General features: G+C 45.2%; 1 pseudogene; it reads right to left on the reverse strand.

Moving 5' to 3' along the window:
* Nucleotides 1-25714, reverse strand: part of LOC144770630 (parapinopsin-like) — a 449353-nt pseudogene that overhangs the window by 405654 nt on the left and 17985 nt on the right.

Here is a 25714-nt window from a genome sequence, read left to right on the forward strand (position 1 = left end):
GCCTAAAGGACGTCGCAGTTTGCGAGGAACAGAGGGATCTTTTGAAATTCCAGTGGAAGCAATCAATCAATCAATCACAGCACTTGTATAGCGCTCTACTCACCCGGAAGGGTCTCAAGGCGCTTGGGGGAGGGGGGCCGCTACTTCGCGAACAGCCAGGTCTTGAGCTGTCTCCTGAAGGCGAGGTGGTCCTGGGTCAGCCGAAGGTGGGTGGGGAGGGAGTTCCATGTCTTGGCCGCCAGGTAGGATAAGGATCTGCCTCCGGCGGTGGCTCTGCGGATACATGGTACTGCGGGGAGGGCGAGGCTGGCGGATCGTAGCTGGCGGGTGGGCGTGTGGAAGGCCAGGCGGTCGTTGAGGTACTTGGGGCCCAAGTTGTGGAGAGATTTGTGTGCGTGGGTTAGGAGCCTGAACGTGATCCTCTTGTTGACGGGGAGCCAGTGCAGGTTCCTCAGGTGGCCGGAGATGTGGCTGCGTCGAGGGATGTCCAGGATGAGTCGGGCGGAAGCGTTCTGGATGCGCTGCAGTCTTTTCTGTAGCTTGGCTGTGGTTCCGGCGTGTTTCCGTAGTCCAGCCGGCTGGTGACGAGGGCCTGGGTCACCGTCTTCCTGGTTTCGATCTGGATCCATCGGAAGATCTTGCAGAGCATGTGGAGGGTGTGAAAGCATGAAGAGGAGACGGCGTTGACTTGTCTGGTCATCGAGAGGGAGGAGTCCAGGATGAATCCCAGGTTGCGTGCGTGGTCTGTCGGCTTGGGGGCGGTGCCCAGGGCTGGGGGCCACCAGGAGTCATCCCAGGCGGAGGGTGATGGTCCAAGGATGAGGACCTCCGTCTTGTCTGAGTTCAGTTTCAAGCGGCTGTTCTTCATCCACTCCGCGACGTTTTTCATCCCTTCGTGGAGGCTGGTTCTGGCGGTGGCGGGGTCTCTGGTGAGGGAGAGGATCAGCTGGGTGTCGTCAGCATAAAAGATGATGTTGAGGTTGTGTTGGCATGCAATGGCTGCGAGAGGTCTCATGTAGACGTTGAAGAGGGTGGGGCTGAGCGATGATCCTTGCGGGACGCCGCAGATGACTTCGGTGGCCTCGGAGCGAAACGGGGGGAGGCGGACTTTCTGTGTTCTTCCCGCGAGGAACGAGATGATCCACTTCAATGCCTTCTCTTGGATGCCGGTGTTGCCGAGGCGTTGGACTAGGGTGCGGTGGCAGACAGTGTCGAACGCTGCGGAGAGGTCCAGGAGGATGAGGGCCGCTGTTTCCCTGTTGTCGAGAAGGGCTCGGATGTCGTCGGTGGCTGCGATCAGGGCGGTCTCGGTGCTGTGGTTGGCTCTGAAACCGGACTGCGAGGGGTCGAGGGATCCATTAGTCTCGAGGAAGGTGGCCAGCTGTCTGTTGGCGATCTTCTCGATGACTTTGGCAGGAAACGGGAGGAGCGAGATGGGGCGGACGTTTTTGAGTTCGGTGGGGTCCGCTGTTGGTTTCTTTAGTAGAGCGCTGAGCTCGGCATGCTTCCAACTTTCTGGGAAGGTGGCGGTGTCGAAGGAGGTGTTGATGATGTCTCGTAGCTGGGGTGCGATGGTAGTGTCGGCCTTGTTGAAGATGTGGTGGGGGCAGGGGTCAGTCGGAGATCCGGAGTGGATGGTGTTCATCGTGCGGGCTGTGTCTTCGGTGGTCACTGCGGTCCAGGTGCGGAGGGTCGTGGTGGGGTGCTCTGGTTCGGCGGTTGGATGCGGGGGAGGTGTGCCGAAGCTGTTGTGGATGTCGGCAATCTTGCGGTGGAAGAACGAGGCGAGGGAGTCGCAGAGATCTTGTGAAGGGGTGATGTCGTTGTTGCCAGTGCTGGGGTTGGAGAACTCCTTGACGATGCTGAAGAGTTCCTTGCTGTCGTGGGCGTTGTTGTCCAGTCGGTCCTTCAGTGACTTCTTCTTGGTGGTGCGGATGAGCTGGTGGTGCTTGCGGGTCGCGTGTTTGAGGGCGGCCATGTTGTCCGTGGTCTGGTCGAGGAGCCAGGCTTTCTCGAGGGTGCGACAGGTCTTTTTGGAGTCCTTGAGTTCGTCGGTGAACCAGGGGGCCTTCTGGCTTCTGGGCTTGCTGGGAGGGTTCTTCAGTGGTGCCAGGTCATCGGCGCAGGCTGTCAGCCACTGCGTGAAGTTACGGGCTGCTTTGTTGGGGTCCGGTGTACTGGCGGGTGGGTTCTGGCTGAGGGAGGTGGTGAGCTGGTCGGCGGTGATCTTGCTCCAGCTTCTGTGAGGAACCTGTTGCGGGTGGTGGTGGGTTGTAGTTTTTCTGAAGCTGAAGTGGACGCAGCTGTGGTCGGTCCAGTGAAGTCCGGTGGAGTGGCTGAAGGCGATGTACTTGCTGGATGAGAAGATGGGGTCAAGCGCGTGGCCGGCGTAGTGGGTGGGGGTGTTCACCAGTTGCTTGAGTCCGAGGTTTGCGAGGTTGTCCAGCAGGGCGGCGGTGTTGCGGTCCTTGTTGTTCTCTAGGTGGAAGTTGAGGTCCCCTAGGAGGATGTAGTCGGCGGAGGGGAGGGCGTGTGGGCTGATGAAGTCTGTGATGTCTTCGCTGAATTGCGTGCGTGGTCCCGCGGGTCGGTAGATGAGGGTGCCTCTGAGGGTCGTCTTTGGGTCGGTGTGGATCTGGAAGTGGAGGTGTTCGGCGGCGGCGAAGGTGTTGTTGGAGTCGGTCGTGATTCGGAGGGTGTCCTTGTGGACGATGGCGATGCCTCCTCCGGTCTGGTTGACGCGGTCCTTCCTGATGATCTTGTATCCATCCGGGATGGCGATGACAATGGCGATGTCGGGGGCTGAGGAGGCGTTCATCCATGTTTCAGTGAGACAGGCGACGTCTGGTGATGTTGTGTCGAGCAGGTTCCAGAGTTCGACGGCGTGTCTGTGGACGGAGCGGGTGTTAAGCAGGATGCACTTGAGGTCGCTGCTGGGGTTAGTCTTGGCGGGCGTGGTGCATGTTCGGAGGCAGGTGAACTTGCAGGTAGTGCAGGTGAAGGGTCCGTGGAAGAGTTTCGGGGCGGCCCGGCAGCAGGCGGGTTTCCGGCCGGCATTGAGTGCATTGAGGGCGGCGGCGTCGTGGATCTGTCGGGTCGTCTTGCGTTGGTGGGGGCCAGGGGTCCTGGCGCTCGGCGCGGTCAAGGCGCGGACGGGCGCAGACGGGCTTGCCTTTGGCGCACAATCGGCGCGCCCGCTGCGCGTGACCGCTGCGCGTCCGCGCGGTCGCCATTTATGGCGAAGTGTGAGGGAGGGAGGAGCAGCTGGGAGGCGGGAGCGGGGAGGGCACAGAAGAAAAAGGGGGCGTGTCCGCGATCACAGCGGCGGGAAGCGGGGCGGGCAGAGAAATACTAAACAGCGCTGGGGAGAGAAAAAAACAGCGTCAAACACAGGACTAGATAAAAAAGATTAAGGCAGCACAGATGGGAGAAAAAAACTGGTGTTAGAGGCACAAATGGAGAGAAATACAGACAAACAGAGTAATTCGGCACAAATACAGAGATAGCACCCGCAGATACGGCGAGGGCCAGGATCAGCGAGGCAGGCTCTGCGAGCAGCAGTGGGGCGAGGAGCACACGCAGCAGCTGGGAAGGGAGAAGGGAACCATGGGGAGATTCAAAAGTCTCCCCTTTGGTTTAACATCAGCCCCTTGGTGTTTTACAAAGCTAATGATACCAAAAGCGGCTAGGTTACAGATGAGGGGGATCAGGCTAATCATTTATTTAGACAATATCCTGATTATGGCACGGAGCAAGGATTTAGCTCACGAACACACAACTTTGGCGGTTCGAGGACTTGGGCTTTGTTGTAAACAGAAAGGAGTCCTGTTTGGAACCAAGCCAGGAGACTGATTTCTTGGGTTTTCAGTTCTTGATGTTGGATTGTGTGTTGAGGTTACTGATGGAGAAGGGAAAGAAAATTTGCAAGGAGATAGGGAAAATGTTAGCAAGCGAGTGGGTAACATTGATGCAGATAGCGAGAGTTCTAGGTCTTCTTTCAACGAACATTCAAGCTATCTTTCCGGGTCCCTTGCACTATCATGGGATCCAGAGGCTAAATACTCTGACTTTGCACAAAGGGGTGAGCTGCTCTCAGAGGGTTCAGTTAGATTTGGAGACAAGAGAGGAGTTAGAGTGGTGGCTGGAAAATCAGGAGGCTTAGAATGGAAGGACGATTTTCGGGACGACTCCAGATGTTGTAATAGAATTATATGCCAGTTTGCAGGGATGGGGAGCGAGATGTGGTTCTCTGGCAACTGCTGAGAATTGGACAGGTCAGGAGAAAAAAATGCACATCAACTATTTGGAGTTGATGGCAGGCTTCTTTGCAGTAAAAAGCTTTGTAAAAGATCAGACTAATGGATAACATTTGGGCAGTGAGATATGTAAACAAACTTGGGGGACCTCGTTTAAAGGCTCTAGCAGATCTGGTGAAATAATTTTGCCATTATTTTCTCAGCAGAAACATCATGATTCTAGCTCAGTATCTTCCGGGGGTACACAATCCAGTTGCAGACTGGAATTCGAAACAATTGATGGATGTCAGCGATTGGAAGTTGAACAGGGAATGGTGTGTTGCTTTAGACAGGAGATAGGGTCTACTGGCAATAGACTTGTTTGCAAAAAGAGTGACTGTCCAGATTTGCAGGTTTTTCAGTTGGAGACTGGATCAAGCAGCCAAAGCAGTAGATGCATTTCTGCAGGTCTGAGGAATGTGTCGGAGTTACACATTTCCCCCCTTTGCGTTAATTCAAAGGGTGCTTCTGAAAATAAGGAAGGAGAGGGGCGAGTTAGTGCTAATAACTCCTTTCTGGACTTTACAAGTTTGGTTTCCAAACATTCTGGAAATGTTGATTGCCAACAAGGTACTTCTTCTAGTCGTTCCAGAGCTGTTGACGAACCCGTTGGGGGAATTTCACGAGTTGGCTCTTAAAGATCATTTAAGTTTGATGGCTTGGTTGATTTCGGGAGAGCCTGGCATGTGTCGGGCTTATCACTGAAAGCTTCGAGACTCATTAAAGAGTCTTCGGCACCTGGGACTTCAAAAACATACAGGTTGGCCTGAAAAAGATGGTTTGGTTGGTGTTCTGCACGGGGTTTGGATCCAGTTTCAACTCCTGTGGTAGAGGTTGTGAACTATTTGACTGAATCTTTCCTTTAAGGGAAGTCTTATAGTGCTGTTAACATCGCTAGGTTTGCCATCTCCCCTGGCCATGATTTAATAGACAGTTTGCCAGTAGGTCAACATGATGTGATCAAGAGATTGTTTAGAAGTGTACTCTTAAAGGCACCGCCAGGCGCGAAATACTCTTCACTTTGGGATGTTGATCAAGCCCATAAGGAGTTGCTGTCTTGGAGCGAAAATTAAATTTTAAATTTGAGGGATCTGTCAGTGAAATTGGTTAAGTTGTTATGTCTGGTCTCTTTTAGAAGAGTTTCTGATGTTAGAGCTCTGGAAATATCAGGTCAAAGCTTTATACCAGAAGGGGTTTGTTTCTGTATCTCTAAAAGAACCAAAACTATGTTTCAAACTATTTTTTATCCTTATTTGGACGAATGTAGGAATATTTGTGTGGTTAGCTGTTTATGTGAGTATGAGAGAAGAACGGAATGTTCGAAATGCAGTGCGGATTCTCAACTGATAATCTCTTACAGAGCCCGCATAAAGCGGTATCTTCGCCTACCTTTGCTCGATGGGGCAGGGAGGTCATGAGAATAGCAGGGATTGATCTATCTCAATTTGGAGTGCATTCTGCTAGGGGGCTATTGCTTCAAAGGCCCTCCTTTTTGTGGGTGGTTTGCATGGTATTAATTATAGCTGCAGCAGATTGGTCATCAGATTTCGTATTTTAGAAATTCTATTTTAAACCTGTGGATTCTGCTGTTAGGTATATTACCGCAAGGCTTTAAACATGTATAACATTGGGCTCCATGCCTTGTCATAAAATTCAGATTTTCCACATTTAGGATGGGAATCATGGATTCTTCTGTTAGTTACTTTACATTCACGATTTAGAGTGGCGGAAAGTTTACAGCAAAAAAGAGGAAAGATGGCTACCTCACACAGGATGAAATATACTTTAGAATGTTAGTTTACTATTGATTTTAATTGTTTTGTAAGTTGCTACTGTGAGTTATCAATTAAAGAAATATGCATAATATCAGCCTGCGTGTCTTTAATAAAATCATGATTTTCTACCCATCCTACCTGTGGAAAATCTGAATTATCCTGCTCCATTTTTAACTCCCTCCCTCCTGTCGTCCAGCGCCTCTGGGGACAGGCCTCTATATGAAAGACTGCTCCCTGCCCGGGGTGGAATCACCAATTGTGGAAGGATGTTGCCCCCCTTCTCCACAGACAGCAGTCCAAGGCACTCTCTTGGGCGCTGGTCCAAATCCTCCTCCTCATCCTCATCCTCCTCTTGGTTCTCTAGCAATGCAGTATGGGCCTCAGACCAGGCTATTAATGCATTTTGCAGCTCCACTTTCCTGGTAGTGTTTTTTATAGGAAGTCCAAAGTCCTTGCAGAAATCCTTGAGCTGGGCGACAGTGTAACCCCTTGAGTTTGGCTAGTTCAAACTCAATTTTTACAGGTGCAGATGTAGAACTTCCAGTTAGAGACATGATTTTAGGGAAAAGCAAAGTGTCAATCAGGGAGAATTTGAAAAATTTAAATGTCAATCAGAGAGTGAAGACGAAAAACTGCCAATCAGGAGGAATCAACTCGAATTGGTCTTTTATGTGGATGGTAGTGTACACCAATTTGCTATAAGGTACTGCACAAACACAAGTCCCATCCTCATCGCTGATCATCAATGTTAGAAATTGGGTTTCTGGTTGGCAGAGGTATGTAACCTGTCCAAGCAGGAACCACAATCCTAGGCAGGGTAAGTCAGATAACACCCTAAATTAACCTGTTCACACCCCCTGGTAGCTTGGCACAGAGCAGTCACGCTTTTATCTTAAGAGGCAATGTGTAAAGTATTTGTGATCTATTTAATGCAGTAAAGCAGACAACAAAACCACACAAAGGTAATCCATGCTAGGTTATAAACAGAGAGCGTAATGTATCGAACAAAAGAAGACTAAAATGACAATAACACAATAAGTAGAACTGGAGTTATAAATATTTAAGAATATATTGAAATGTACAGCTTTGAGTCATAAAGCATCAACCGGGGCTATCTGATTGTGCTGCACCAGGGTCAGTTCTGAAAAGTCAAGATGACCATGATAGAGCATGGGTCAGATACAGGAGCCACGCCTTCTGGCCCTGAGGAGAATCCCTCTTTGAGTTATAGGGATTCGAAACGCGTAGGCCTTTTTTCCTTCGGTCTGCTCTCTTGTGTGTTCTTGTGCTAACTTGTTTCGCACTCGAATATTTTGTATATTATGTTCACTCAAAGTGTGTTTTTTAATAGCCCTGACTGTGACAAAAATATCTCAGTGGTTAGTGATTGAAAAACATTTGTGTAATCTCTGTTGCAATTAGAGCAGACCGCTCTGGATTTCCCCTACGGGTATTTAGTTCTACCTGTATTGGGTAATCACTTTTGAATTTCCTGTTTGTACGTTTGGATGTGAATGCAAGTTGGATGACTGTGATATGTGTGACTTTTGTGGCTATATAAATTGTATTTTATTGTGTCTTATCCTTTAATTTTGCGTCTGCAATTTTCCTATTTTGTACTAAAGTTCATGTTTGGTATTTTCAAAACTGATTTAAATAAATAGCTATTAAATAGCCATTTCCATTTTTGAATTCCTTTTCTTTTTTGGATGTCACTAAGCGTGTTAAATAACCCTATCAGTATTGGCACATTCCTTTGTTTGTTTGTTTGATAGGCTCAGCCTTACTGATTAGAGCTAGCCCTTTTTTGTTAGTACTGCCCTAAAATAATGGTAATCTTCACACAGACAGCAAACAGATATGGGATTCTCTTGAGAAGATACAACTCTAAATACTGATCCAAAATAATTACTGAACATATTTGGTTCAATAGCAATGTTTTTGATGGTATGTTCAAAGTCTTACATGCATTTAGCACATTGTTCCAATTACTATCAATGACAATGTAATTTAAAGTTCCTTGCATTGCTATCTGTTACATTTAGTGGCATGTGAAATAATATACAAGATTAGGAGTCATTCCACATGGTAGGATTAATTTGAAGGAACCAAACCTGTTACTTAGATGAAATACAAATAATTTTTAAATGAAATAACAAAAAAAGAGCTACCTTATACAATGACTTCAGGATATTGCAATAGGAAAATCCAATGATAGTTATTGGTATGATGAAACATGTTGTGAAGTAGGCAATTATATAGCTGTAGTTGCTCCATGATCTTTTCTCCCATGCGACAGAACATGATGTTTTCACTCCTTCTGGTGCATACGAGCTCCACCCAAAGAGCGGTGCCACAGCCCAAGTGAGGCAGAAAAGCCAGATGAATGTCAAACCAAAGAAACCTCTCTTGTGGCTCAACTTCAGAGCTCCACCAGGCTGGCATACCACGTTGTATCGTTCGTAGGCCAAGATAGTGAGTGACCACAAGGAAACTATGCCTGTAAAGTGAAAAGAGAAATCTAAGAGTTTGTACATGCAGTCTTCAGTGAACAATGTAACTGTTGGTTTTATAGGTCAGCGAATAGCATGAAACTAAAATTGAATTCCACTAATAAGGTATTGTACAATTTATTTAGTAGGGATATTTGAATATTTTGCTCTACTTAGATCAATGCACACATTTGTATAGAAAAGGTGGTGCAATACAATCTAAGTTACAAAAATAGAAACATTTGGGGAGATTTAATAAGATGTTTGCATCACAAACGTAACGCAAAATGGCGCAAAATCTTTTTTTCCTAACTAACTTTCCAACTCTAAACTTGTTTTGCGTTACTTTGAGCAGTCGAGGCGTGCCAAGGGTGATCCATGGGCATTCCCATGCAACCACCCAAGCTTTCTCATGCTAAACCCAATTTACTAAAAACAGTAGAATGAGTTTAGCGTGATAAAAGTGCGTCCTTTTCAAGTAGGCGCATGTGTGCTGCACTGTGCAGCATGCATATAAAGTGGAAAAAGCTTTCCCTCGTGTCTAGCATTGTACTTTGTACAGGAAGGGTACCCATCCTGTATAAAACCTATGCTACACTCATGCACACACCCTAGCGTTACAGTACTAAGTTGTGTGCATGGCGCAAGGCTGCTGAAATAAGAGCCGGCGCAAGGGAAAGGGGAGGAGAGAGCCATATCTTTAAAAATATGGAGCTCTCCTGCAACCTCCCTGTTGCGCAACACAGCGCAGCCTCGCGAGGGTTGCATTGCGTTGCGCTACATTTTTGTAAATCTCCCCCATTGTTGTTATAAATGTGTTTATATATTTCCCCTTCAGATTTCACCTAATGTTTCCAGTGGAGTTTGTTTTAAGAAATTGCTACCTTTCCATTCTGGAGCCCCATAATTTTTACTTATAGTTTTCAATTGATTGCAAAACCAGTCCTTAAATAAGGTGACCATTTTTCCACAAATCTTGCTGAATATGGTAATCATGCATGCCATGAATAAAGTGAGAGAAATTAATCTAAACCTGTCCCTATGAAAATAAACAATTTGACACCTTTTATAGGCCATCTGTAGTCTGAACAATACATATATATCATCGTGGTCATTTAATGATACTCACACTTATATAGTATACCTATATAAAAAGGCTTAGTAGACATCTACTACCTTCAAATCAATAATTGCATTCTGTTAGATCTAGGGAAGCAAGGCGATTTTTAAGAGTAAATCAGAATTAAGGGCCCCATTATGATGGCGGATGGCTTTGTCCACCCACCACCGTAACGGAAAACGGGACCGACTGCCAGAGGTGCAGCAGTTCCACGGAGCCAATCAGGATGGGTATCCTCCAAGTGCCGCCACCCACCCCCGCCCTCCAGGGGCCCGTAATGGGTCACCAAAGCCATTTACCATATGCCTTACTATGGCGGAGTCTCTGCCATGGAAAGGCATATGCACCGCATAAATTATAATATGGATGGGGGTGCCTGTAAGGCACCGCCACCATATTGTGTGCTTTTCCTGCCCGGCCAGCAATCTGACCAGCGGAAATGTGGCGGACAGACTTTCCGTAAGCCACAGTACCCACCGCCATGCTAATTAGCATGGCGGTGGGTAAATAGGCTTGTGATGGTGGGCGGATCGCAACCGCCCGGCCGGCGGTGGTGATCCACCCACCATCGTAATGACCCCCTAAGTTAGTGGGAGTTCAAGCCTAATTCAAAATGGCAGGGCATCCAATAAGTGGGTTCTTTGATTAAAGAAGAACCTACTGCCTATATTAGCTAATCAATGGGCAAGTGAGTTAAGCAAGCCGTTACCAGATAATCTGAATTTGAAACTGATTTTACACTTCTATTTAAGGCCTGTGATCAGATGATAGGACCCAGGATAATTTATAAGGTATTCAGAAAAAAATATCCAGTTTAAAATATCGTCCTACAGAAATATTGAGTTTAAATATCGTGACATGGAAATATTGTAAGCAAGAATATCAATGTCAAGGATATCTATTTGAAGGTAAGTAATGTTGATTTTTAAACTACCAAACGTATTAACATTGTTCGCAAAAATATAGTTGTTTAAAATATTGTTTTTTTATTATTGTTATGTATTTTATTATATTCTTTAAATGTATATGGTGTTAATTTTTTGGTTAATTATTGTTTATGATATTTTATATATTTGTTAAAAAGTGTGGTTTATAGGGGAAAAGGGTGGGAAGTAATTTATTTGTATTTAATTAATAATTAGCAAATTAACATTAATGAAATAACAATTTATTATTTTAATTGTGTAATTTGTTTTTTAGGTGCAGGTTGTGGGGTTATGGGGTAAAGGGTGGGAAGTAATGAGTTTTAAATTAATGAATAGTTTGTTAATTAACATTAAATAATTATTAATTAATGATGTCAATTGTGCATTGTTTTAGCTACAGTTTGTGGGGTTATTTAGGAAAAGGGTGGGAAGTGATTTATTTTTAAATAATGTATAATTAATATTAATTACTAAATTGATAATTATGTGAATTTTCTAATTTAATTATTTTTAGGTGCAGGTTGTGGGGTTTATAGTGGTAAAGGGTAGGGTATAATTAATTTTAATTAATTTATATTTAATTGTTAATTATTATTAATTAAATAATTGATAATTATATTAAGTGTTTAATTACATTTTTTAGGTAAGGGTTGTGGGATCTATAGGGGTAAAGGATAAAATTTAAATTCCCTTGAACTAATGACCAATTATTTAAATTATTAATAATTATTAATTTGATAATTAATTATGTTAATTGTGTAACTATTCATCTGAAAATGTTATGTGCGTTGTGTGTTTTTGGTAGGTTTATTGTGGGAAGTACATTAACTGTAATGAATTAATAATTAATATTTATTTAATCATAATTAGTTTGGTGATAAATATTTATACTAACAGTGTAAATAATTTGTTTTTAAAAGTTACATTTTATGTTCAGGGTGTGAGTCTTGTGAGGTTATAGGTTGGGAAGTTACTAAATTATAAATATGTAATAACAAAATGTGGGTTAAGTAATAACTAACAAGCAAATTATTATATGAAACGTATTTCTGTATTTTATTAATAAAAACATTTGTCAATTTTTAGATTGTTTTATTTTTCTTTTTTAACATTTTCGATATTAAATATTTTTGTATTTTTTCACAACATATTAATTTTTTCATTATTTACTTTGTTTTAATGAATAACTCTGTTTTGTTCAAGATATTTTGTTTATTTTTAACGTTGCACGGACTGGAGTGGGGATTGTAAATTTTACTTCTCCGCAATCCAACACTTTCACCACTGTTGTACTGGCTGGAGTTGGAATCGCACATTTTACCCCTCTGCTATTCAACACTTCCCTACTGTTGTATTGACTGGAGTGGGAATAGTACATTTTACCCCTCTGCAATCCAACAATTTCCTACTGTTGCACTGATTGGAGTGGGAATAGAACATTTTAGCCCTCTGCCATCTCACACTTTCACTACTGTTGTACTGACTGGAGTTGGAATAGTACATTTTACCCCTCCGCAATCCAACGCTTTCCCTAATGTCATACTGACTGGAGTGGCAGTGGTAAATCTTACCCTTCTGCTATCCAACATTTTGCATACTGTTGTACTGACTGGAGTGAGAATAGTACATTTTCTCTCTAAACTCCAATAGTTTGGTTATTGTTGAACTGGCTGGAATGGGCATAGTAAATACTACGTATACGCAATCCAACACTTTCATTATTATTGTATTTACTGAGGGAGATTTTTAAGTTTTAGCTAGTTTTATTACTTATGAATTGTTAACGTGGGAGTAGTACAGTTTATCTATATTTATTATAATAAGATGTGTAGTTTTGTATAAATAGTAGTCATAATAGTATATGTATTAAATATTATATTTAAGAATTTATTTTGAATTGCAATAATTTATATTGTTATGCTTTTGTTAATTTGAAATTATGTTTTTAACGTGTAACATAATTGTTACTAAATTTTAAGATTTATAAGTGGTTTACTTTTAAAATCGAATTAGAATGGTTTGTTTTTTAAAGATTTAGGTGCCCCTTACAATGTTGGTCGGAAGTGCCTCTGTGGTACTGTCGATGGGGGTTTGTCAAACCGCAGTATTATGATGCCCAAAAGTCATTGCTTACCGACCGACGCAGTTCCTCTGACTGCAAATTCCACCCGCAAAACTTTCAGAAAGGTTGAATGGAGCCAATTGGAGCAAGTTCCGTCTCTATTACAATGCGTATTTCCGATGCGCCGTCCCTACCTGTCCAATCAGGACATGGTCTCAAAATGTCCTACTTGGAGCTACAGTTCTTAAAAAGGCCTAGAGTAATAAGAGTCCACAAAAATCAGGCTTGAATTCTGCAGGCACATAAAGGATGATTCATGATCTGAAACCTTTGGAAAGGAAGTCACACATTTCAAAACTAAGACAATTTCTCACATAGAAAATAAAGACCCAGAGAACTGTATTTGGTGGCATATCGGTCAATGTATGTAGCTGCACATGAGTTCCAAGACATTTCAACATCATACTCAATCTCTTCCTTTCATCTCATGATCATTTTTGGGAACACATTTATATGGATGTAGATCATCTTTCATTAAGCAAACAATGCAGATTGGTCGGCTGTGCATACAAACATTCATCAATGAGTCAAGTTTACCACAACAGGACCATATGGTTCAATATTGATCAACTCCAAAAACCTCTATAACCATAACAAGATAACCGATCACAGTGGGATCCTGGGCCTTTAGATGGTCAGCATCCCAGATACCTCACAGTCCAAACATGGGGGGGTGAGTCCATGGACTCTAGCACAAAAGCCATTGTAACATTTCCCATTTTTAGCATATGTGGATTCTAAGACCCACCCCGTACACTGTGAATGAAGGATGTCAGGCAGCCAGTCTGCCTCATTGACAGAGCAGCAGCTTCATGAAGCCATGTCAGGACCACCTGTGATAGATCAATGACCATGTGTCCGTGAGCCTGGGCCTTCAAAGTCCTTCACCCATCCAGTGGTTCTTTCTGGGTATCTTGTAAGTTGTATAGCAAGTTGTCCTACAGGTTAGTAATTACAATCATGTGAAGGCACACAACCTACTCCCTGTGCAGCACGGCTGCCTCAGCCCTACCCCATTTGAGAGTCACTGCGCCCAAGTGTTGTAGTGTTGGGAGTGCAGTGGCATCGAAATGGCCTGGCATGTTCTGAACATTGCCAAATATATGATTTGATTTGTTACCTTTTGAGCCCTCATCTGCCTGAATATCCCTAGCAGCGTCCCCTTCAAACGAAGGAGGTTGACATAACCTGTCACTGCGGCAAGTACATCTGTGACTCTGGACCACAGGTTCACTGCATTCAGCCATTCCCAGAACATATGTATCAAATCCTGCATGACATCGTGGGTAGAGAGCTAAGGACACAAACTTCTGTGTAGGGCCCCTGGTGTGAGACATGCCCTTGCTGGTTGTTGAATTGAATGCACTGGAGTTTGACATTATGAGATATTTTACAAAGGTAGTGCATACTGCATTCCCACTCCTTGGGAATGAGTACTCATCCTATAACAGTGTCCTATAGCCGGCGAACAGACGACAGAGGGTCAGTAGTCATGTGCACCAAGGCATTAATAAATAAGGTCACCAGTGTCCAAGCTGCCCCCATGCCGTGCAGAGCAAGGGTTAGTGGGTGAATCTCCGGTTCAGTGTCTGTGACCCTCCACAGGTGTCCCATCTCAGCTATTGGTGTTCCATGTGCCAAGAAATGGCCATCTTGGATAGTGAGAAACGTCCTTGGACTGTGATTGGGAGACTGCTCAAAACAGACATCTGTGGATGTAAGGAGGATGTGGCCCAGGCCAGATTTCCACAACAACCTGTAGCTCCCACATCACCCTCTGCTCTCCCGACCATAACCTCTTGTGGAGGATAGTCCGTACAGAGGGGAAAAAACATAAGACTTGGCCCAATTAACACCAAAACACGAAACACTCTGCAAATCAACTAGTTTCTCATAAATATCTGGGATTCCCCTGCAGATATACTGATTATAGAGCAGCATGCCGTCTGCAACAATGAATACCATAGGTACCTCATCGCCCAGTGGAACTCCCCATGCATACCACCCCTGACAAAGTTGCTGGGCCTGTGGCTCTTTTGCCAGGGCTATGGGCAGTGGGGAAAGGGGTCAGCCCTGTTGAGCGCCCCTGTTCACTGTAAAAGGGTGATGTGCATTACCAAAACCTGGCTCGGAAAGTTGGCTCGGTAGAAAAATGCCATATGTCTTGTTGCAGCTGCCCCGTAATGCCCAGTTTTGACAGAGTGGTAAACAGGTATTTCCAATCAACAGAATGCCTTCTCTAAGTTCAGCACTAGATGGGCTACATAGAGCCACCTCCCCCAGGCCAGCTCCAACCCTCTATATTAAGCGTGGTGTATCTATCAGGGATAAAAACATTTTGGACACTATGCACTAGATGCAGCCTGTGTACCAGCAGGCGGAGGGCCAGTACCTTACCAATGTTTTTCTAATCCATACCTAGCACGGACAATAGATGGTAGCACATCAGTTCCTTGTACTCATTGTTGGGTTTTACCAGTGATCCCAACAACAACAAGCACTTTCACATGGATTGCGGTTGTCTCCACTCATTTAAGGTGGCCCAATGGGGCTACAGTGACCTGGGGGCAAGTAAAGGCTCATATACCTTGTAGAGATTGGACAGGAGTCTAACAAGGAGTTTTAAACGTGGCATAATCACTCCGCCTATCTACGGTTCCAGCCAAAGGGGTGTTAATCTCGGCATGTGCTGCAAGATCAAGTACAAAGTGGTACAAAAGGGGGTGGTGATGGACGGAGCACCTGAACCAATCAAACACTCACACCCAGTCAACAGATCTGGGTTTAATACATCACCGTTCTTTAGCCCACTTTGCCATCCCAGTTCAGACATGGCCATATGCAAATCAATCTGACCCTGTGCCTCATGGGAACAGTCCAGCCCGAACTTGCAAGCCTTGCCTTCCCTGGAGCGGAAACAAGCTTCCGAGGACCGGTTTTTGGCATTTCAGCCGTCTTCAGCCTGGCTTGCTTGAATCCAGTGGCAAAGTGAGCAAGGGACTCACGTCTGAGCATACCCTGCCAACTTATGGCAAACAAAGTGGTACAAAAGGGGGTGGTGATAGACGGAGCATCTGAACCAATCAAACACTCACACCCAGTCAACAGATCTGGGTTTAATCCATCACCGTTCTTTAGCCCACTTTGCCACCCCAGTTCAGACATGGCCATATGCAAATCAGTCTGACCCTGTGCCTCATGGGAACAGTCCAGCCCGAACTGCCAAGCCATGCCTTCCCTGGACCGGAAACAAGCTTCCGAGGACCGGTTTCTGGCATTTCAGTCGTCTTCAGCCTGGCTTGCTTGAATCTAGTGGCGAAGACCCACTTTGCCACCCCATCAACTGTTGTTTTGCAAGATCAAGTACAGGCAGATTCCATCCAGTCAGGAACTTGAAAATATCTACCTGGGTAGACTGCGGGGGATCATACAGGCCACAACAATACACCCTGAGGGCTTCATGGATGGCTGCCTACTAGTGTGCATCTGGTTCAGGTGATCCCTAATCACCGTAATGTTCTGGGTTAGCATTATGCTGTGGAGGAGGTAGGCCAGGAGCTGCCCTGACTTATCCCCCTCCATGTGCATCTTAGTTTGTTATTTTTTTAATAAATATTTTCATTAATAACTGTGATGCAACATTCACATTAACAATCGAGTGGGATGGAGTCTAGTTTGAGGTTTACAAAATTTACAGAGATCAAATAACCATTTCAATACTCAAGAATTTGAATTATGTTCTTTATGGTGTACCTGGAACATAAGTAGAGGGGATACTTGGCGGGACACAGATGTTACCTCGATATTCATTCCATTTGCCCCATACCTGTGCCCATTTTTTGGGGCAGCCGCTTGTAACATAAACAGTTTTTTCTCGCATCATGCACCAATGTCTGTCTGGCACACTGCCACTGTAGGAGCTGCACTAGCTCCCCACAGTCTGGTCACGTTCCGTTTAGCCACCATCAGGCCTAGTGTCACCCATATTTTATCCTTGCTATTCATGTCTGTAGGTTCCCAGATATTTAGTAGACTTCTCTAGGCATCAATGTCCATGCATACCCCAAAGACTTACCTGAAGCATTGATGAATTTCCGCGCAGAATTTCTGAAAGTGTACACATTCCCACAATATATGTATAAATATACCTTACTGGCCGCATTGTCTCCTACAATCCAAATCATCTGTTCTGCCCATTTTAGCCAGTGTTGACCCCGTGACATACACTCTATGAAGGATCTTAATTTGCACCAGTTGCAAGCGGGCGGAGATCGCGACTTCCTTAGGGGAGGCCAACGCTTCTTGCCACTCATTCTCATCCAGTTCCAAAACATCCACTTCCCAGTGTCTTCGGAGCATTACAAGGGATCCGGGGGCATTATTGATCAGTTTTTTATATGTAAACCGTCTTTGTTTGCATGTATCTGATGATGAGTTATCCACCAAGGGAGAGGCCTCAGGGAGAGACTCTCCCTTCGGTATCTGTGATGGCAGTGCTTGCCTCCCCTGCAGATATCAGAAGTGTTCTGTGTCAGCCATCTCATGTTCCTGTTGGAGAGTGGAAATGGTATGACTCCTCCCCCTTTTCATAAGTCGCCTACCCTTGAGATCCTGATCATATCCCATTTGTCGAATCCCTTTGTTTTCTTCAGGGTGACCAGCTGTGCGGAATCTCACAGGGGAGTGGCCTGCGTAGGTTTCAGACCCCACCCCATACTTATGCCACACTTGGACCGAGTGCCTAGTTGGCAGAGGCAGGGAAACTTTGGTGGGTTTAGAGTCAAGAGGCATATTAAAATTACCACCAGGTAGTAGCCATTTATCCATCCTAGAGCCCGGGTCATCCCAATGTCGGTATGTGCAGATATTGATAGCCGCCAGGGAGCCCACTTCCCCCGTCATACCAACTTTTCACTAGTTTTGAGAAGGATAGGCAGGGATGTCTATCCCAGAGCAGTTCTCTTTGGACGCTTTCTACTTCTTTAAAGTATTTTGCCGGAACCGGGTTCAGAAAGTTTTGGAAGGCATAGAGGAAGCATGGTAATGACATCATTTTGAATACTGCTGCTCTACCAAATAACGATAAGAGTTTTCCAGTTTGCCACATCACGCTTCAATCTCGGCAGCGAGGGGAGTAGGTTATGCTTGTAACTAGTACCAGGGTCTGCTGTTATGTAGACCCCGAGGTATCGCTTCCTGTATAGGGCAGTTCCTATGTAGGGAAGGAGGCTTTCCATGGAGGACATATAATAGGGATTTACTCCAATTGATGGCGTATCCGGACTATTTGACAACATTTGTGAATATGTTGAGAACTCTGTGGAGTGATGTTTTGGGGGATACCAGATATAGCAGACTATCATTTGCTTAAGGGGAGATGTGGTCCTCCTAACTTTCTGCCCATTTCAGGCCCAAAATAGCGGGGTCCCTGCAGATCCATGCTGCCAGGTGTTCCAGAGTCAGCGTGAAGAGTAAAGGGCTCAGTTGGCACCCCTGTCTAGTTCCACGTCCAAGTGCAAAGACTGTAATTTTTTTATTATTGACTACTACCTGTGCCTGGGGTTCCGTGTATAGTAGCCATACCAATTTAAGGAAGTTAGACCTGAATTCCATCTTAATCAATACTGAAAAGAGGTATCCATTTGTGTGGCATTGTGCCCTTCTACGAGGGATGTAACAGTGCTCAATCCTGTCTTGCCAAGCCCATCCCCTAATTCTCAAAAGATGATGAGAGCAGGGCAATCCTGGTGAGTACCTGCCAGGTCCCGTTGGTGGTTTGCCCGTGAGGTGCCATCTCGCTCACACACACTTTTTTCTTTTGTCCTAACGTGACACCTTGGTGTGTGTTGTCTGTTGTCTCACATCTGTTATTTTATGAATAGGGACTGGGCATATTTTAATTAAGGCACAGTGTGGATGTATCTCCTACCCCATTTATTGAAAGAGGGGAGTCCAGTGTAATGTCTTGCGACACATGATACACCATTAAGTAAAAAATGATTAGTGCCTAGGGTGTAGGTTCTTTTTTCTGAAAAGTTGTCGAGTGGAGGGCGACCTATGACCCCAATTCCCTCTGAGCTCCTTGTTGTTGGACATAGTGTGAACGGCGGCTCAGCCGTGAGAGCATAGTTTCTTGACCATAAAAGAGTCCCCTGTTTTACAATAAATCTACAACACGCTGTTTTACCGAGCCTATGTGGTTATTCCTATTGCACATAAACACCAGTATACAAAATTGATTTTAGAACATGGACAAGAACTGTCTAGCATTTACAGATCAGCAGATAGCCGCAATTCTAGCAGGACCCTCACTGCTCTCAGACTCGCCCCTATTAGCGAATACCACATTTAGAGAAGAGTGGGAGAAATTGAGCAGTTTGAAGAAGAAGCAAGTGAGGATAGCCCTACATGGGGCATTAATGTCCGAATATTATACAGTAGGAGCCGCACCAGCAAGCCTTCTCGCAAGAATAGAACCTAGAATTGTTCTAGATGATAAGAAATTTAGGTTAGACTGGAGCTACATAGCCAACAAATGCACCAGGGATTGGCTAATTCTTATTATTAGTACCGCTCAACGATTGAGCGAAGAACTATTGAAGGAAATCCTGGAACTGGAGGAAAGCATTAGTTGCGATAATACCTTCACGAATGCCAAAGAACACCTAAGCAGAATACAGGAAGACCTAAACGAGTATAAGAATTATATGATAAATCAAAAGATCAAGGGGCTCCAGAGAAACCTACAAAAATACACACACGAGTGGGCTTTCCCCTACATTACTGACACACACTATCAGTCAGGCCCAGAACAATCCAACCAAGGCGGGCAACGTAGAGGGTGGAGTGGCAGACAGCAACAAAAATGTACTCCTGCAAACTGGACATTCGACAACACGTCCAGTGAGGACGAGCAGGATAGGCCTCAAACCAACAGAGTACGGTTTAATCCTCAAGAACAAAATAACGCTGACCTAGGCACTTTACTACGCTCTTTTTTAGGGCAGGGCCAAGGGTCCAACAGAGGGGCAGGGCAAACAGGAAGAGGAAGAGGGCATGGCAATCGTCCACCCCCCAATGGCAGACCTTCTGTCCATGACAGACTCGGAGCAGAGGCAGACAACCACTGTGATGAGTATTGTGGTAAATCTGTCAGACTATACCCTGTCAGATAGTGAAGAACGAGTATTAAACAAAGGACTAGGCTTCGTTCCTACCCCCATACATGATTCTTTTAAATGTAGGGTTGAGTTTTTTGAAACAATACGAAAGATTAAACATAAAAAATGTTTTGCTAATCAACTGCAAGAAACCCAAAAGGGGTTCAATACCAACTTGAGAAAACCATCGACCTTCCTATGTCAAGATCCAGCGAAGGTGCCTGCCAAGATGTGAGGAACGGGCGAAATAGCGGAACTACGAGTCCCAGAAAGCTCAGGTCAAGGAGGAGTCATTAAAAGTCGGAAACGCGCATTCGAGCGTGTGCGTAATTCATATCGTTTTCCTGAGAACTACATCGGAAATTGGAAGGAAGCTGACACAGACGGTTTTCTGGTGGAACCCGGGGAAGGTATCGGAGCGAGGATCCGCTCATTCTGTCCCCAAGGTTCTTTCGCCGTCAGGTAGGGAGAGAGGAGTATTACTCTGTCTCTCGAACACTTCCCGACGGACTGTGTATTGTTCAAGGCGTTTCCGTGAAGCTAACGGACATTCGCGCCTTTGCAAAAACTCCGTCTCTAACTGTATAGAAGGCGGATATTCACTGCTGTGCTTATTTTGAATTTTGCAGCAGACTACTGCCGAGGAGGTAGTGGACGCACTGGTTTCCCCACGCATAGTAGAGGTGGTCGGGGAAAAGACATCTGTTGGTATCGACAGAGAAAGCGTGTTGATCCCCCGGTGAGGAGGAGCGCTTCAACTTGCTGTGTATGGCGGCGGTTGTTACACCGTGGAAGCCTATGAAACATTGAGATAGTGACTTCCAGTTTTTGGCACAAAATAAACTTATATTCACCTAAGACTATAGAGGAAGGGTTTTTGTTAAAGAGGATTTCTGATGAAGTAATCAGGATTCTCCAAGAGCAGGATAAGATCCGTTGAACTACTATTGGATCTATGGTTATGTTCGTATTGTTTTTGGCAGAGGATCTGCATTGAAGGTATATAATTCCCTAGTGAGACCTAAATGAGATTAGCATTTGGGGGGGGGGGGGAGTGAGATTGCTAATATTGTCTGCCTGTGTCTTTCAGATCCTTTGTCCCTGCTGACCCTTCCCGACCTTTATCCCCTGCCTGATCGGTCCTGAACTCAGTGATTGTTATGTTGAGTTCGGATCTATCTGGAAGTGGAACCCGTATAGCATCACCCGAACCCTGAGGAGCAAGAGGAGCATAACATCCTATCTCCGAGCGGATCGGTTGGTCCAGAGATAGTTGTCTTTGAATCTAAGGTCTTACAAGACATTGATTTATTTGAAGCAGAAGAAAGGAACACTACCTACAAAAATATGTCTAGACAGGATTGGGAAGCCGTGAAAAGCTTGCAGAACAATAAAGATGTGACAATAAAAAGCGCAGATAAGGGTGGCGCGGTAGTTGTGTTAAATACCTGCGACTATGAGACAGAAGTATATCGCCTATTGAATGTCAGAGCAAACTACCAACCATTGAACAAAGACCCAACCTCAGAATTACTTACCATCATAAAGGAAATGGTAGGAGAGGCGAGAGAAAAGAAGTGGATATCCTCAAAAGAAGCAGAGTTCTTGGTGAGTACCAACCCCAGAACTCTTGCATTCTACATTTTGCCAAAAATACATAAGCCTGCCCGGCCACCACCAGGCAGGCCGATTGTGTCGGGCATACAATCAGTTCTGGAACCATTGTCGCAGTTCGCAGATTATTTTCTGCGAGAATCTGTTAAAACACAAAAATCGTACGTGAGGGATACCATGGATATCCTAAATGTAATTGAGGATATGGTTTTCGATCCTTCTGGTGAAATTCTGGTCACAATTGATGTTGAATCTCTATACTCCTGCATTCCCCAGGATGCAGCATTTGTGGCAGCAGCGCGTGCCCTGGGAGTGCAGGAGTGGTTTTATGATTTATTTATTTATTTATTTTTGGAATTTTTATAGCGCAGCTGATACCTTGCAGGCTTCCTGGCGCTGGAGAATACTTCAACAGAGGATGAACGATAGCGGGTAACAAACGGGAGGAAAATTAAGGGAATAACCAGGTCTTAATCCGTTTCCGAAAGGGGAGGAGTTGAGAGATTTGGCGTATGTCGATAGGCAGACTGTTCCATAATTTGGCCGCTGCGACCCTAAATGATCTGCCCCCCGTTCTCTCTTTGTTATATCTGGGCACTTTTATCAGATAGGCTGAAGATGATCGCAGGGCTCTGGTGGGAGTGTACCATGAGAACAGATCTTGCAGAGGTCTGGGTCCAAGTCCATGCAGCGCCTTGAAGACAATGCAGAGGGACTTGAACGCCACCCGCTGCTTCAAAGGTAGCCAGTGTAGCTCGGCCAAGGCCGCAGAGGCCGAGGATCTCCTCGTCCAGCCGAGAGCCAGCTTAGCCGCGGCTGACTGAATTCTTTGAAGCCGGTCTAACAGCGTAATTGGAGACTCAAGTAGCAGAGCGTTACAATAGTCGAGGCGACTAAGTATAGTGCACCTGACTATCAACGCACGAGCTTGTGAAGGGAGGAGTGGCATAATTTTACGCAGGGAACGTAAAAGAGCTGAGCACGTCCCCACTGTTTTGGCGACCTGGGTTTCCATATTCAGTTTGTTATTGAGCATGGCTCCCAGGTTGCGGGCCGAGGTTACTGGCTGTGGTTTGTCCCTAGATTCTGGAGTCCAGAAATCGCTTGGGAACTGACGAGAAATATAATTTCCCGCGCAGTACAGAACCTCTGTTTTGGAGGAGTTAAATTGTAGGGAGTTCCTGTGCAACCACCCAGCCGTCTCTCTTAGGCAATCATGGAAGGAGGTTAAGGGGATGGAGCCTTCTACCTCCCAGGAGAGAATGAGCTGGGTGTCATCAGCATAGTTGATCGTTGTTATCCTGAATGACTTAATAAACGTGATCAACGGTTTAAGATACACGTTAAAAAGAATGGGGCTGATGGAGGAGCCCTGAGGAACTCCCTGGGGCACTGGTGCAAATGCGGATTGGAATGGAGGAAGGGAGACAGCCTGTCTTCTGTCCTGCAAGTAAGAATGAAACCACAGCAGGGCCGTGCCCTCCACACCTGCCTCGCTGAGTCTGTCCAACAGCCTCCCGTGGTTGACCGTATCGAATGCGGCAGACAAGTCCAGCAGTATCAGTGCTTATGGCTGGCCCCTGTCTGCACGCATGCGAAGATCCTCCATGGCTGTCAAGACTGCTGTTTCGGTGCCGTGAGCGGGGCGGAAACCGAATTGGAGTTCATCCAAGAGGTTGTTCTGTTCTAGGTGCATTGAGAGACAAGAGCTTACCCATCGTTCGACCACTTTTGCAGGGAAAGGCAGGAGGGAGATGGGTCGATAGTTTGATAGACAGTCAGGGCTCAAGGAGGGCTTCTTCAGGAGCGGGGTAACGAGCGCTTGTTTCCAGGGGGTTGGTACATATCCGCAGTGTAGAGAATAGGTGCATATTCGTCGCAAAGTGCCGAAGAGTTCTGATCCGAAGCTTTTCCAAATTTTAGGAGGAAGGGGGTCGAGAGGAGATCCCGAGGTAATTCCAAGCGCCAGTCTTTCAAACTCGGATTCAGGAATAGGGGGGAATTCCCGTAACCTAGCCATAGGAATGGGGCCTGAGGAAGTCAAGTCCTGGAAGCTGGTGATGGCTCCCGGGTTATTGGGGCATCCCAGCGAGGGGGGGGCCTTTAAGTTGTGGATAATGGTGTTAATTTTGTCCACGAAAAAAGCAGCAAGACTGTCACAAAGTGCTTGAGTAGGAGGCTGAGTCATTGTGGCACATTCTGGGTGAGTTAAGTTTTTGAGTATCTGAAAGATACTTTTCGAGCTATTGGGGGCGTTGGCGATGGTAGTGCAAAAGTAATTTGCCTTACTTTGCACTATGGCAGTTTTATATGCCCGGAGGTTGTCTTTCCAGATAGATTTATTGGTATCAGCGTAGCCTTGCCTCCATTTTCTCTCAGATTGTCTACAAGCTAATTTGAGGGCTCTCAGTGAGTCATCAAACCAGGGGGCTGGTACTCTTCTTTTGGGTTTACTCTTTTTCTGGGGGACAAGAGAAACCGAGGTGTTGGAGATCAGTGTGCAGAGGGCCGTATAGTTGTCCTCCACCGACTGCGAGGTGGAAAAACTGTTCTCCACATTGAATACGGGGCCAGCCAATCTTAGCTTGTCCAAAACCCTTTGCACCCCAAACCTTTGTTCTGCAATGCATCGAATTAGCTCTTACAAGAAACTTTTTTAGTTTCAAGGAGAAATTGTTCCTTCAGACCACTGGGACCTCGATGGGGGCAACTATGTCTCCCAGTCTGGCCTGCATATATGTGGGCCAGTTTGAAGAGCACGTGATCTATCCCTCCACCAATCCCTTCAGAGACCATGTGCGTCTCTGGAGGAGATATATAGATGACGTGCTCTGTGTTTGGACTGGGGAGGAATCCTCCTTGTTAGAATTCCTTAATTGGCTTAATACGCAGGATCAAAGTCTGCGTTTTACATGGTCCTATAGTAGGGACATTGCGGTCTATTTAGATCTGGACATTAGAGCCAATGAAGGGGGATTGATGACGAGTGTCCACCAAAAACCCACCGACAGGAATTCCCTGTTGTCCTACGACTCATACCATCCAAGTGCACTCAGGGACAACCTGCCGGTGGGTCAGTTTCTAAGATACCGAAGAAACTGCTCCAGCACAGACGTATATAAAGAGCAGACACAGGTCTTGGCAGACAAATTGGAACAAAGACATTACCCTGCAAAAATCATCAAACAGGCTAGAAAGAGAGCTCTAAATACACCCAGAAACGCACTCTTAGAAATTAACCGTCGGGAAAAGGAAGACTGCCTCCCGGTGGAAATGACATTCGATCCTTTGGCCACGAAAATAAGGCAATCAATCAGGAAGCATTGGCCGTTGCTGTCAACAAAGGAGTTTAAAATGCCACAGCCTAGGTTTGCTTTTAAACGTGCTAGCAATCTTAAAGATAAGTTGGTTCATACTCGCCCACAAGTTCACAATGTAACAAGTAACAGCACGGTCCCCACTGGACACTACCCGTGTGGGTCATGCTCTGTGTGTCCCTTAACATCGAAAGTGAAAAGTGTAATGCTACAATCAGGCAAAGAATGGAGTCTAAAGCAGTTTAGTAATTGCAACACCACGAATGTGGTATACAGGTTAGATTGTGAATGCGGTCTACAGTACATCGGACTCACTACACGCAAAATAAAAACGCGAATTCAGGAACACCTTAGTACAATCAAGGCAGGAAAACTTTCCACAAAGTTGGTCCAACACTGTCATAACAATAGGCACACATTAAAGTGGGTGGTCCTAGAAAAAGTGACAGGTGATTCTGGATCTGTTGAACGGCTACTCATTGCGAAAGAGGCAAGATTGATCTATCAAGAAAGAAGTGAGAGAATAGGTCTCAATGAATTATTGGAACGGAACAAAGTACATTGAGATTACCTTAAAGTTTTGTTGTTCGTTGGGTAATGAGCTGGATTCCAATGATTTAAATTTTTAATTTTTAATTTTGAATACCAAGCTTGGATGTGTTTTTTGGCCTTGTGTGAAGGTGTATGAGCACGATGTTCCATAAACCAGTTGCGTTTAAATCTGGCATATTGAAGTGTAGATGTTAAATAAACTACATTGTGGTTACTACCATGTCAATATAAGAAGCATGAAAGACATTTTCTTCGAGATGTCTTAACCTGATAAAACAATTGCTTCTCTAATTTTCCATAATTATTTTAAAATAGTGAAACAAAAAAATCTTTTCTGGATA

Source organism: Lissotriton helveticus, chromosome 1_1 (genome assembly GCF_964261635.1).
Source record: "Lissotriton helveticus chromosome 1_1, aLisHel1.1, whole genome shotgun sequence".
NCBI lineage: Eukaryota > Metazoa > Chordata > Amphibia > Caudata > Salamandridae > Lissotriton > Lissotriton helveticus.